The 12623-nt window shown below is 38.0% G+C and overlaps 1 protein-coding gene across 5 annotated transcripts in view; it reads left to right on the top strand.

Moving 5' to 3' along the window:
* Positions 1-12623, top strand: part of ncalda (neurocalcin delta a) — an 87655-nt gene that overhangs the window by 39277 nt on the left and 35755 nt on the right. The window contains exon 1 of one of the 5 annotated variants that reach the window (XM_051721893.1): positions 9343-9922. The exons of the other annotated variants lie outside the window; for them this stretch is intronic. The gene's annotated coding sequence lies outside the window, so the exon portion shown is untranslated. Of the gene's footprint in view, positions 1-9342; positions 9923-12623 lie in introns of those variants that run through there. 5 annotated transcript variants of the gene reach the window in all.

Here is a 12623-nt window from a genome sequence, read left to right as displayed (position 1 = left end):
GAAAACATTTCCAAGCAGTATAGCAAGTAAACAACTTCGACAAACAGTTAACAGATAAACATCCATTCAGACTGATTTCCTTTTTTTTTTTTTTGGAACCAAATAAAAAGTTATTATTAAAGTTGCACTGAAGTGCCTTGACGAGCGCAGTTTGATTTGGTGTTTTAACACATTTCCTACTGAAAAAGTAGTGGAGGGACATGTCAAATGGCATTTATAAAAAAAGGAGATGCATTGCTGTACTTAATGCAGCTGGTGGCCACACCAGTTACCCTTTGTTCAGGGACACATTATTCCATTTCTGTTAGTCACATGTCTGTGAAACTTGTTCAATTTATGTCTGAGTTGTTGAATCTTTTTATGTTCATACAAATATTTACACGTTAAATTTGCTGAAAATAAAAGCAGGTGAAATTGAGAGGACGTTTCTTTTTTGCTGAGTTTAAGTCTTTTGAACTAATTATGCTTAATGTGACACCATCGGATATAAATAAAAAAATCTCTGTCATCTTTTGCCCTTGCAACAGTAGATAGACCACCCGGGCCATACTCAGATTTCCTTGGTGAGTTTGCACATTTTCTATCAGATCTAGTATTTAATGTAGATAGAGCTTTAGTTGTTGGTGACTTCAACATTCACATAGATTTTGTAAATGACACAACTCTCTCTTCTCAACACTCTTGAAGTCAGACAAAATGAAAAACTAATTCATGCATTCATTACCTCAAGACTAGATTATTGAAATGCATTACTGGGAGGATATCCAGCAAGATCCATAAATAAACTTCAATTGGTTCAAAATGCAGCAGCCAGAGTGCTGACTAGAACCAGGAAATATGATCATATTAGCCTCATTTTATCATCGTTACATTGGTTACCTGTTAAATTTCGTATTCACTTTAAAATTCAGTTAACTACATACAAAGCTTTGAATGGTCTAGCTCCACAGTACTTAAGTGACCTTCTGTCATGCAATATTCCACCACGTTCATTATGATCACAAAATTTTGGCCTGTTAATAGTTCCTAGAATATAAAAAATCCACAAAAGGAGGTAGATCCTTTTCCTGTTTGTCTCCTAAACTATGGAATAGTCTCCCTAACACTGTTCGAGATGCAGACACACTCACTTAGTTTAAGTCTAGACTAAAGACTCATCTATTTAGCCAGGCATACACCTAATTTATCCATCAACTGACAATTAGGCTGCTTTAGTTACGTCTGCCGGAACCAGAAACATCTATCATGATCTATACCTCTGCTTAAAATTTTATGGCATCTACACTAATATTATTCTGTTTGTTTCCCTGTCTCAACCTTGGGATTCATATCATAATATTAATATTGGCATTATATTCATGATGTTAGCCAGAGGGGAACTGGCCCCCACTGTGAGCCTAGTTTCTGCCAAGGTTATTTTTCTCCATTAACCAACATCTTATGGAGTTTTGTTTTCCTTGCCACAGTCACCTTCAGCTTGCTCACAGGGGTTCTAAATACAATTATTATTTAATTATTAAATTTTTATACACAATTTACAATCATATTTAATCAAACTACACAATGATCACTAAGACTTTATAGATATTACAGTTTCATTTTTTGTTAATGCATGATTTTCTGTAAAGCTGCTTTGAAACTGTGTGTTGTGAAAAGCGCTGTACAAAAAAAAAAAAAAAATATGACGACTTAAGTGATTATAATAGAAAATTAGTTTTGTAACGACCCTACAACATGAATTATGCTCCCTTTGAAGTGCCCTGCGAAAGCACGATCAGCGTCAGGTAGAACACAGCCAGACACGCTGAACAGTTGTAGGTGGAGGGTGCTTTTTCATTCTAGAAAGCATTTGATTGGTCAAGGTTTCTCAACCTTTGTGTGATGCAATGGATGTTCCTGAGTCTTTTTAGCCAGAAGAGGGAGTAATTCAGAGAAATGCTCTCATCTATTCTTCTGTCCACAAAGACTGTTCAGACTATTTATTTCTTTAAATCGCAACCCTTGTGGTTTGATAATCACACTACATCATATTTTTGTTTTTTTATGTTACCTTAAATATGTTTGCTGTTTTGTTTCATAATTGTTTTACTGTTTAAATTTAGTTTAAAAAATACTTTTTCATGACCGGTCCCACAGTTCCAATGTGACAACTTGCCTCAAAGTGTGACATCATGCTTCGCTATTTAAAAACTTTTTTTTCCTGGACAATAGAGCGCAACAGTCTGGTTCCAGAAGTAAAATTCCCATTCATTTGTCCCATAGATTAATTGATTTTTAATGATAACTTATAAACCTTTAAAGATAGACCTACAGTGAGCAAGGAGTTTGTTCACTGATGGTATATGCTTCTGTCGAAGCCATCTGTCTGCATTATTTCAACTTCATTGTTTAAAAATCTTGTTTGATAGTGGAATTCATGTTAAACAACTACATTACCCATGGTACAGCAGAGAAAGATCCACCAATCAGAGAACCGCGGACAATGAAACCCGTGAAACGTGACTCTGAGTGAGCATGCGCTCCCATGATGCACTGTGAATGACGTAATCGAGTCAATCAGTTGAATGTCACTTTGATGAATTAAAGTACAAATTTCCTTCCAAAACAGCAAAATCTGTACATTATTCCAAACTTTTGGCCGCCAGTGTATATTCACATTGTAGTTTGTGTATCCAAAGAAACTACATGGGATTGTAGTTTGTGCCCTCATTAAAGACGTTAAAGCATGTTTTGTCAACTCCAGTCCTGGGGACCCACATCACAGCACATTTTAGATGTCTCTTCTTTAACACACCCCATTCAGGTCATGGAGCCTCTACTAACAAGCTCGTGAGTTGAATCAGGTGTTTTAATTACTGAGACATCTAAAATATGCATTGCTGTGGGTCGCCAGGACTGGAATTGAGAAACACTGCGTTAAAGTACACAGTCTTGTACCCTTGTCTTGATGTTTGATTTTTAAATATTTTTTTTTTTCTCAAAACAAAGTTTGTGATGATGTGATTCTCCTCAGAGCTGGCTGGTTTCTTTCATGGCTTACAACTCTTTTATGAGGGATTTTATAAAACGTCAGTGGAAGAAGTGAATGGGGAAAATACTTCCAGAACCCAGTCGGCTGAAAAAGTGGGCGGTCACTGTTGCACTCTATAATGGTGGAAATGTTCAATAGCTTTTTTATTGCCATGAAAGGAATAGTCTGGGTTCAGTACAAGACACGAGGGTTCGGTACAGGTTTCGTTGTCATGACAACAAAGTTGTAATTTTGGATATAACTTTACTCCGATAACGTTCATTTTTATCATACTGAAATCATGTTAACATGTATAATGTTTACCTCTTATGGCTATAGTTTAAAAAAAATAATTGTATTTTAGCGTTTATGGACTGGGCCTATTTACTTCCATTGTAAGTGCCTTTTGCTGCAATTTATTTATTTATTTTATTTTTTGTGAATGAGTCAAAAAAAAAAAATTGTTAATCAACATTATGCCACAAATGCTGATTAAGCTTAACTTGTATTCAACCCAGAACATTCTTCAATGTGCCTATACACAAATTGACTTAAAGGGGTCATGAAAGCACTTGTTTCAGGACAATTGAGTTCTCCCCATATTATAAAAAATAATGCCAGCCAACGTGTGCTTGGTCAGCAGCAGTGTGGTAATTTTATATCTGTAATTTAATGTGCCAGTAAATGCTATACCATGTACCCTGTATTGAAAATATAACATTTTTAATAAATTTGTAGACTTATTCAAAGACGTTTATTAAAAAATATAGGTGTTTAGATCAGTTTACACACTCGCATTAAGGGTGGATAGATTAATAGTGTTTGTGTCTGAAACAATCAATGTTAATTGTGTCTCACACGAGCCCCAGTCAACCTCTACACATATCTCGAAACACTCATGTTAATAATAACATGATGCATGAACATTTAGAAGGTTTGCTATTGACTGAAAGCTTTTCTTGTCTCTCTGTCAGCTTCTATCACTTGAGAGTTTGAAGCACTTGTCTAAAAAGAATGGCACGTGGTCATGAATATTCATGGGACAACACCTTCTCATAGGATAAAGCCACGCAGTTTCATTAATAATTATGAGACACTGATGACGTGATGTTGCACTGTTGATTTTAAAACTTGAAGTTGAAAATATCCCTAAAAATCCCTAATTAACCACTTTCCTCCTAAAATTTTAATTAATGTATGCTTCCATTTTCTTCTATCATGTGAAACATACATATCTGTTAACATATTAGAAAATGTCATTTAGTGTTTCATGACTCTCTTATAAACCTACTGAGAAATATTCAGTAGACTAAGAGGTGTGATGGCCATGTTAATGTCTTAACATTTTTAATATAAGGACATGGGCTAAATAATTTAGTTATGAACTTTGAACTGCAAGCACAGAGAAATGGAATAAAGATTTCTTATTTGTTTGCTAAATTATCCTTGTTTATTTATTTTAAGGGTCTTCCTGGTGTTGCAAAAATATTCAGTTCAATATTTTTTCTGCAGAAATATTTTCACCATTTTACACTTTTCCCTCTTATGGAGAGTCCATGAACAGGTGTTTTTATGTTCTTTTCATTAGAATTTGTATATTCCTTTTATTAGAATGTGTATGGAAAGAAGCATGTTTGTTACTTTTGAATTATTTTTGCATTAAAAAGTGAATAGTTTTCTCACAGTTACTTCTGGTATGAGAGAAGACAGAGAGAGAAGCTACATGTATTCCATGAAAAAATGTATCAAATGAAAACTGATGCACTAGGTTTAAACTTTTAATTATTTGCCAGTGTTTGTTCGGTAAATGATGGCACATTTTTTTGGTTAACGCAACTTCTGCATAAACTCTTTGAATTTGTGCCTGCCCATAAATTACCATGTTACATACGTATATTAAAATTGGCAGTCTTTTTATTAAAGTTAAAGAACACCCAAATCACTGATGTTTTCAAACTGGTCTTAAGTGGCAAACAGGCATTTTTCATTACGTCAATGTACTCGTACACCGAAACATTAAATGATGATACTAATACCAACTAGTATTTACCCTCTATCACTGGCAAGATACCTTGTGTATGGTGTCTGTTTTTGCCTGTGTATAAATTTACACTATTTTTTTTACACTGACAGTCCACCGCGCCCATAACAAGTTTCTTTTATTTTGCTCACACTAAGCATTTGAGTCCCTGTCTTTATTCATTAAGCAACTCATTTGTCCTTGTATGGTCTTAAACAAGCATCCGTCTTTCTCAAGTATTTTCTCCCCCATTCTTCCCATCAACCCTTTGGGGGATGCTCCCCCTCTCTCTGTGTGCCATAGCTCTCCCCCTGTGGTGCTCTTGTTTCCTGACCTTGCCCTTTCTCTGTTGTCATCCCTTCTTGCCTCTTTTTAGAGGCTTGGTTTCCTCTATTCAACTAGCCACCAGATGGTATTCAAATTAGACCCCTTGCATGAAAGCTGTTTTTTTTTTTTTTTTTCCATGCTCTAGGCTGAAGAGTGGGCGGGTTCACCCGAAAATGGTGACCTAGAGACCCCAATGCTTCTCTTTCTACTGTTTATGAAAGAATCCAATGACCAGGACTCGTCTCATGGGCTGCCCGGTGCAGCTTTCAGAACATTGTGTCTATTTGGAAGACAAAAATGGTTCCTGTTTTTCAATGAGGCAATGTTGAAAGGATAACTAAATTGCTGCTAACAACCTAATTGCAATGCTGAAACTTAATTGGGTTTCACCCCAGAGCGATGATAGGAGTGAAAAAAGTTTAGAGTGCAATAGGGCTGTCAGCAGGGCTGAGAAACGAAATTAGAATTTTTCACTGAAATATTATCTTGATTATATTCAAATTTTGAAGACAATATTTCAGGTAGGGTAAAAAAGGTAAAAAAATAAAAAATAAATAAAATCTACAAGACATGTAATTTTTAAATTAAAATTGTCTCCTACGTCCACAAACAGCACTGTGTCATAGCTGTTGTTTATTGCAAAGAACAAATCTGGCTGTAAACAAGAGTGTGTAAAATGATTAAGTCAACAGATTAAGCCAGTTCATATTCTCAAATCTTAAGTAAAAATGTAAAACGAGAAAAGAAATGTTTCAATAGATGGTTCAGTTAATTTAGTGATGCACATTAGCCTATACCTATGCCATAGTACTACCACAGATTCAAGCTTCATAATACTGGTGGTACCACATAATTTTTCAATAAATACAGTACGTACCTAATGCTTATTCAGTGAGCAAGTCAAGGCATAGTTAAGACATTACCTCAAAAGACCTCCACATAAGGGGCTGTTCAGTCTGAACACGTACGTTTTTTTTCTATGTAAGCATATACTAGACGGATGTCTTTGACTGTTGCGCCGTGTCTCACTGTTTTTTTTTTTTCATCGTGCATGAGCTATGCAATTTTTAGATCCTGTCAATTGAAAAAGGAAATTTAGCCTTTAAAATGCATGCTCTGTTTTATTCGTTGCACTGCGGATTTAGCACAAGAAAGCATTCAGTCTGAATGGCCCAGCCCTCAAGTCATTGTCAGTGCCTTTGTCAAATTTTTATTTGACCGCCTTAGAGCTTAACAGTACCCTTCCACTTTTTCAGCTTTTTTCATCTTGGTTCTAGAAGTATTTTCTTATAAAAAAAATTCCCATAGGGATTTCATGAAATCCTTCATAAGAGTTCTGAAGTCATGAACCAAACAAACCAGCTCTGGGGTGAATCACAACATTACAAACTTTGATTTTGTAGCAAATAAAAAAAATAAAAAAAAGTCTGCATACTTAAAAGATCTTTAATGAGGGAAGGAACTACACTGCCTGGCCAAAAAAAAATCATGGTTTGGATTTAAATAAGCAGATACTTAAGAGCCTATGATTAAATCATTATTGCAGTCATTACTATGTTTTCTAACTGATGCAGTGTGTGGCTTCTCATTTCTTAAACAACCATGTCAGAAACATATCCCGTGGTCGTGGAAAATATGTTTCAGAAGGGGCAAATTATTGGCCTGCATCAAGCAAAGAAAACTGAGGAGATTGCTGAAATCACTAGAATTGGTTAAGAACTGTCCAACGCATTATTAAAACCTGGAAGGATAGTGGTGAACAGTCACCTTCGCAGAAGAAATGTGGTTGGGAAAAAATCTTGAATGATTGTGATCGGATCACTAAAACGCTTGAAGTCACATCGTAAAAAATGTACAGTAGAACTCACAGCTATGTTTAATAGTGAAAGTAAGAGCATTTCCACACGCACAATGCAACGAGAACTAACAGGATTGGGACTAAACAGCTGTGTGGCCACAAGAAAGCCTCTTGTTAGTGAGGGTATTCAGAAAAAACAACTTCAATTTGCTAGGGAGAAGGGATGCAACAATACAGTTAGCCCACGGTTCAATACATACCTCTGTTTTTTTTAACCACTGTTTTCGGTTCGGATCGGTTCTGATGGCTTGGCACATCAGAGTGTTTTTTTGTTATTCTATGCTTAGGCGACAGGAACAGTAAGAGGTTAAGGAGAAAAAATACTATTTTTTTTTTTTATTGCAATACTCTTTCTTTATTTTACTTAAAAGCCAAAAAATAAAAAATAAATTCCACTTGTACAAATTTCTAGTGTATTGTATAATATAAATATGTATAAAAATTAACACTGGCAGCTCACAACTGCTGGTAGACCTTATACACTATATTGCCAAAAGTATTCGCTCATCTGCCTTTAGACGCATATGAACTTAAGTGACATCCCATTCTTAATCCATAGGGTTTAATATGACGTCGGCCCACCCTTTGCAGCTATAACAGCTTCAACTCTTCTGGGAAGGCTTTCCACAAGGTTTAGGAGTGTGTTTATGGGAATATTTGACCATTCTTCCAGAAGCGCATTTGTGAGGTCAGACACTGATGTTGGACAAGAAGGCCTGGCTCGCAGTCTTCACTCTAATTCATCCCAAAGGTGCTCTGTAGGGTTGAGGTCAGGACTCTGTGCAGGCCAGTCATGTTCTTCCACACCAAACTCGCTCATTCATGTCTTTATGGACCTTGCTTTGTGCACTGGTGCGCAGTCATGTTGGAACAGGAAGGGGCCATCCCCAAACTGTTCCCACAAAGTTGGGAGCATGGAATTGTCCAAAATCTCTTGGTATGCTGAAGTATTCAGAGTTCCTTTCACTGGAACTAAGGGGCCAAGCCCAGCTCCTGAAAAAAACCCCACACCATAATCCCCCTCCACCAAACTTCACAGTTGGCACAATGCAGTCAGACAAGTACCGTTCTCCTGGCAACTGCCAAACCCAGACTCGTCCATCAGATTGCCAGATGGAGAAGCGTGATTCGTCACTCCAGAGAACGCGTCTCCACTGCTCTAGAGTCCAGTGGCGGCGTGCTTTACACCACTGCATCCGATGCTTTGCATTGCACTTGGTGATGTATGGCTTGGATGCAGCTGCTCGGCCATGGAAACCCATTCCATGAAGCTCTCTATGCACTGTTCTTGAGCTAATCTGAAGGCCACAGGAACTTTGGAGGTCTGTAGCGATTGACTCTGCAGAAAGTTGGCGACCTCTGCGCACTATGCGCCTCAGCATCCGCTGACCCCGCTCTGTCATTTTACGTGGCCTACCACTTCATGGCTGAGTTGCTGTCATTCCCAATTGCTTCCACTTTGTTATAATACCACTGACAGTTGACTGTGGAATATTTAGTAGCGAGGAAATTTCACGACTGGACTTGTTGCACAGGTGGCATCCTATCACAGTACCACGCTGGAATTCACTGAGCTCCTGAGAGCGGCCCATTCTTTCACAAATGTTTGTAGAAGCAGTCTGCATGCCTAGGTGCTTCATTTTATACACCTGTGGCCATGGAAGTGATTGGAACACCTGAATTCAATTATTTGGATGGGTGAGCGAATACTTTTGGCAGTATAGTGTACAAACTGGGGAACACATGAATTCCTAAATTTTAAAAATAAACATACATGTAAACAAATTGACCATTTCAAATAAACATACCTGTACTTCAGTAAATATAAATTAACCATCTCAATTAAACTTACCAGTACTCCAGTACAGTAGCCTTCATTCAGAATGTAAAGTGCAATTTCACTTAGGTCATCTATCTATTCCTGTATTTTGAGGTTCTTCTGTAAAAAGATAAGCCTATCAACATTCTCTACAGCAAGGCGAGAGTGGTTTGCACTTACAATGTCTCCAGCAGTGAAGAAAATTCTCTCACTCGCAACAGAGGATCCTGGGACACAGAGGTGTCGTTGTGCAGCTTTTGTTACATGGGGGAACTTGCATTCATTTTTCCACCACATATCTGTGGTTACTGGGAGTAACATGTTTGGCCTCCCCAACTTCCACGTATTCACTGCATTTGTCAACTCTTCTGCCAAATGAGTGCTTGTATGACTTTCATACAGGGGATGGGTTTGGAGTACTGCACTCTTCATTTCCCAATTTGATATGTAGTGAACAGTCACAGTGAGGTAACTCTCTGTTGCCCGTGAGGTCCAACTATCTGTAGTCAGAGCAAGGCTCTGTGCTTAAGCCAATTCTTCTATGATACTGTTGCGTGTCTTTTCATATAGGTTGGGAATGACCTCGGCGCTGAAAAAAGTGAGAGACGGTAGTCTGTAACGCGGATCGAGCACTTTCATATGGTGGCGAAAGCCCACATCTCCAATCACCGAAAATGGCTGCAAATCTTTGGCAATGAACACCCCCACTGCCTTTATTTTTTTGTGTCTTTCGGAACCAGTTGGGTATGTATGCTGGAAGGAATCAGCGAGGGACTGTTGCCTTTTGGATGACTGTATTACCTGCTCTGCTATCCTGCTTTCAGACAGTGATATCGTTGGGTGATGGCGCTGCAGATATGCAGTCAAGTTGGAAGTGATTGCATTTGAGTAGGTGACACATGTAAAATGATGCTTGCACACAGTCATTTTTTTGTTTACCGTTTTTCTTCCTCGGCATTATACTCAACGGCAAAACCGAAATGTCCCCACACCACAGATTTGAAAGACAGTGGTGCTTCCTCATACTGCAGCCTCACTTCACCGCTCGCCATGTTAAAGTGTGAAATCTGACACCAGCATTGCAAGCATGGTTAAGCGCCCCCTAACTTTAGTGCAAAGTGATTGGATATTTACTCGCGGGGAGGCGTTTCCTCATCTCAGCGCATAGACTCACGGGCACACACAAACAGAGCCAATTTTGAGAGAAATAAAACGCACGGAAATTATTTAAACGCAAAACCGAAATTCACAAGCGCGTATTGAACCGTAGATGTCGTACCGAATGGTTCAATATTATATTGAGAATTGTGTTATCCCTACTAGGGAGCATAAAGTTTGGACTGTGGAGCAATTAAAAAAAGGTCATGTGGTCTGATGAGTCCAGATTTACCATATTCCAAAGCGATAGGCGTGTCAGGTTAAGAATGGAAGCGAATGAAGCAATGTACCCATCATGCATAGTGCCCACTGTACAATCCTCTGGAGGCAGTGTTATGATCTGGGGTTGCTTCAGTTGGTCAGGTCTAAGCTCAGCAAGGTTATGTGGCAATAAAATGAAGTCAGATGACTACCTGAATGTACTGAATGACCAGGTTATCCCATCAATGGATTTTTTCTTCCCTGACAGCACGGGCATATTCCAGGATGACAATGCCAAGATTCATCTGGCTCAAATTGTGAAGAGTGGCTCAGGGAGCATGAGGAATCATTTTCACAAATGAATTGGCCACCACAGAGTCCTGACCTTATTGAAAGTATTTGTGTGCTGGAGAACACTTTACGGAGTGGTTCAACTCTCCCGTCATAAATACAAGATCTCGGCCAGAAATGTATGCAATGTCACAACATTTATTTCTGTCCAGAGTTGCATTATGTTGAACAATGCCACGACCCGAGCTCTTTTGATTGCCATGTTTATCTGATTGGTGGATTTTTCCCTTTAAGATCATGGGTAGTGTATTTCTTTACCAGTAATTCCGCTTTTAAATAGGTGTGTAAATTGCAAGTTTCATCACAATACAATCTTAAATCGTTTCTCTTAGCCAGCAATCTGGTGTTTGCCGATACCTCAAAGTCTGCCACGATCCGATTTCGATTTGATTCAATTCAGGGGGCTGCAAACGAAATTACTATGTTATGTGCCTATTTTACACTGTCAATTACTTACATCTCACAAATGCAACCAAAATATATTTTGCATATTTTATTGAGCTCACTGAAAAGTGCAAATCTTGTTTCCACATTGGGACATCCACAACAAAATAAGGTACTTCAGTTATTGAAAAAAAAAAAAAAAAAATATACAGAAAAATGTATAATATAAAAAATTGTCACATCTGATCATCAATCGTTTGATGATAGCTTATTGCCTTGTGAAATGAGTTAAACACTACAGTTACAATTTGTCATCTCTACAACAGTGAAGCAAGTCGTTGAATCCAAAATACTTATTGGAAACAAGTCGTGGGTATGTTTGTTCTATCTGTGTTTTTTCTTGGCTACAACTTCCACAGTTGTATTAAAGGGGTCATGGCATGAGGAATCAAATTTCTTTTGACATAGAAGATTTCATTGTACTATAAAAACATACTATAAGTTTCAGAACTGAAAACTTCCTCATTAATAGAAAAAGATCATTTAATTAAACCAAGCTGCAAAAACGGCTTGTTTGGAATTCGTGGAACTTGTGATGTCACAAGGACCAAAAACATCTGCATATGCAACACCTTTTTGTCCCATCATTGCACCCTTGGCCCCGCACACTGGTGCTCAGTCACGCAGTAGAAGTGGAGAAAGATGGGGCCTGTCATGGCAGATTCATCCTAAGTGGACTTACACAGGATACCTTTATGTGCCTGTCTGGATTTAAATGTTTTTGTACATAATCATGCACAGACAGATGTCTCTGACCACTTGATTCATATCTCGGGCCGCTTTTAAAAGACACCGTGTCAAGTTATAACTCTGAAGAGGAGAAGCGCTCTGTCATTCATGGACGTGTTCTTTCAACCATCTGGGCTATTTTTAGTTGTTGGTGTATGAAAATATGATGGAATGATACTGAAAACTGGATGTGGATATGTCTTCAGCATATTTTAGAGTGGATTGTATTTTCGGCTCATATCATACCAGTCATAATACAATACAAGCTTTGCAATGGAACTGTTATTGAAGAATGGGGTAGTTAAAAACTTGGATGCGATCGCATAAACCATTCCGCGTAAACAGTTTCATTCATGAATATTTCATATGTCATGACTTTGTGATTAGTTTATGGTGCTGACATCCTGTTTACACCAGGCGTGTCCGTTGATGCAAGGCAGCGGCTTGAGGTAGTCTACACTGCTTATGCATGCTAATTGCTCTTAACTTGAAAAATTGAGTAAGCTAATTCATTCATTTTGATGGTACTTTAAATTGAGTAAACCACCTGTTTTTGTTTGTTTGTTTTTTTAACATTTACTTTCCCTATCCAGTCCCATGCAAAGCATGCAGGGAACAAGAAATTCCCTGCCCAATTTGAGTTTACCAAAAAATAAATATATATATATATATATGTATGTGTGTGTGTGTGTGTGTGTGTGTGTGT

The sequence above is a fragment of the Myxocyprinus asiaticus genome, chromosome 16 (genome assembly GCF_019703515.2).
Source record: "Myxocyprinus asiaticus isolate MX2 ecotype Aquarium Trade chromosome 16, UBuf_Myxa_2, whole genome shotgun sequence".
Classification (NCBI taxonomy): Eukaryota; Metazoa; Chordata; class Actinopteri; order Cypriniformes; family Catostomidae; genus Myxocyprinus; species Myxocyprinus asiaticus.
This window is presented reverse-complemented; position numbering and strand designations above follow the sequence as displayed.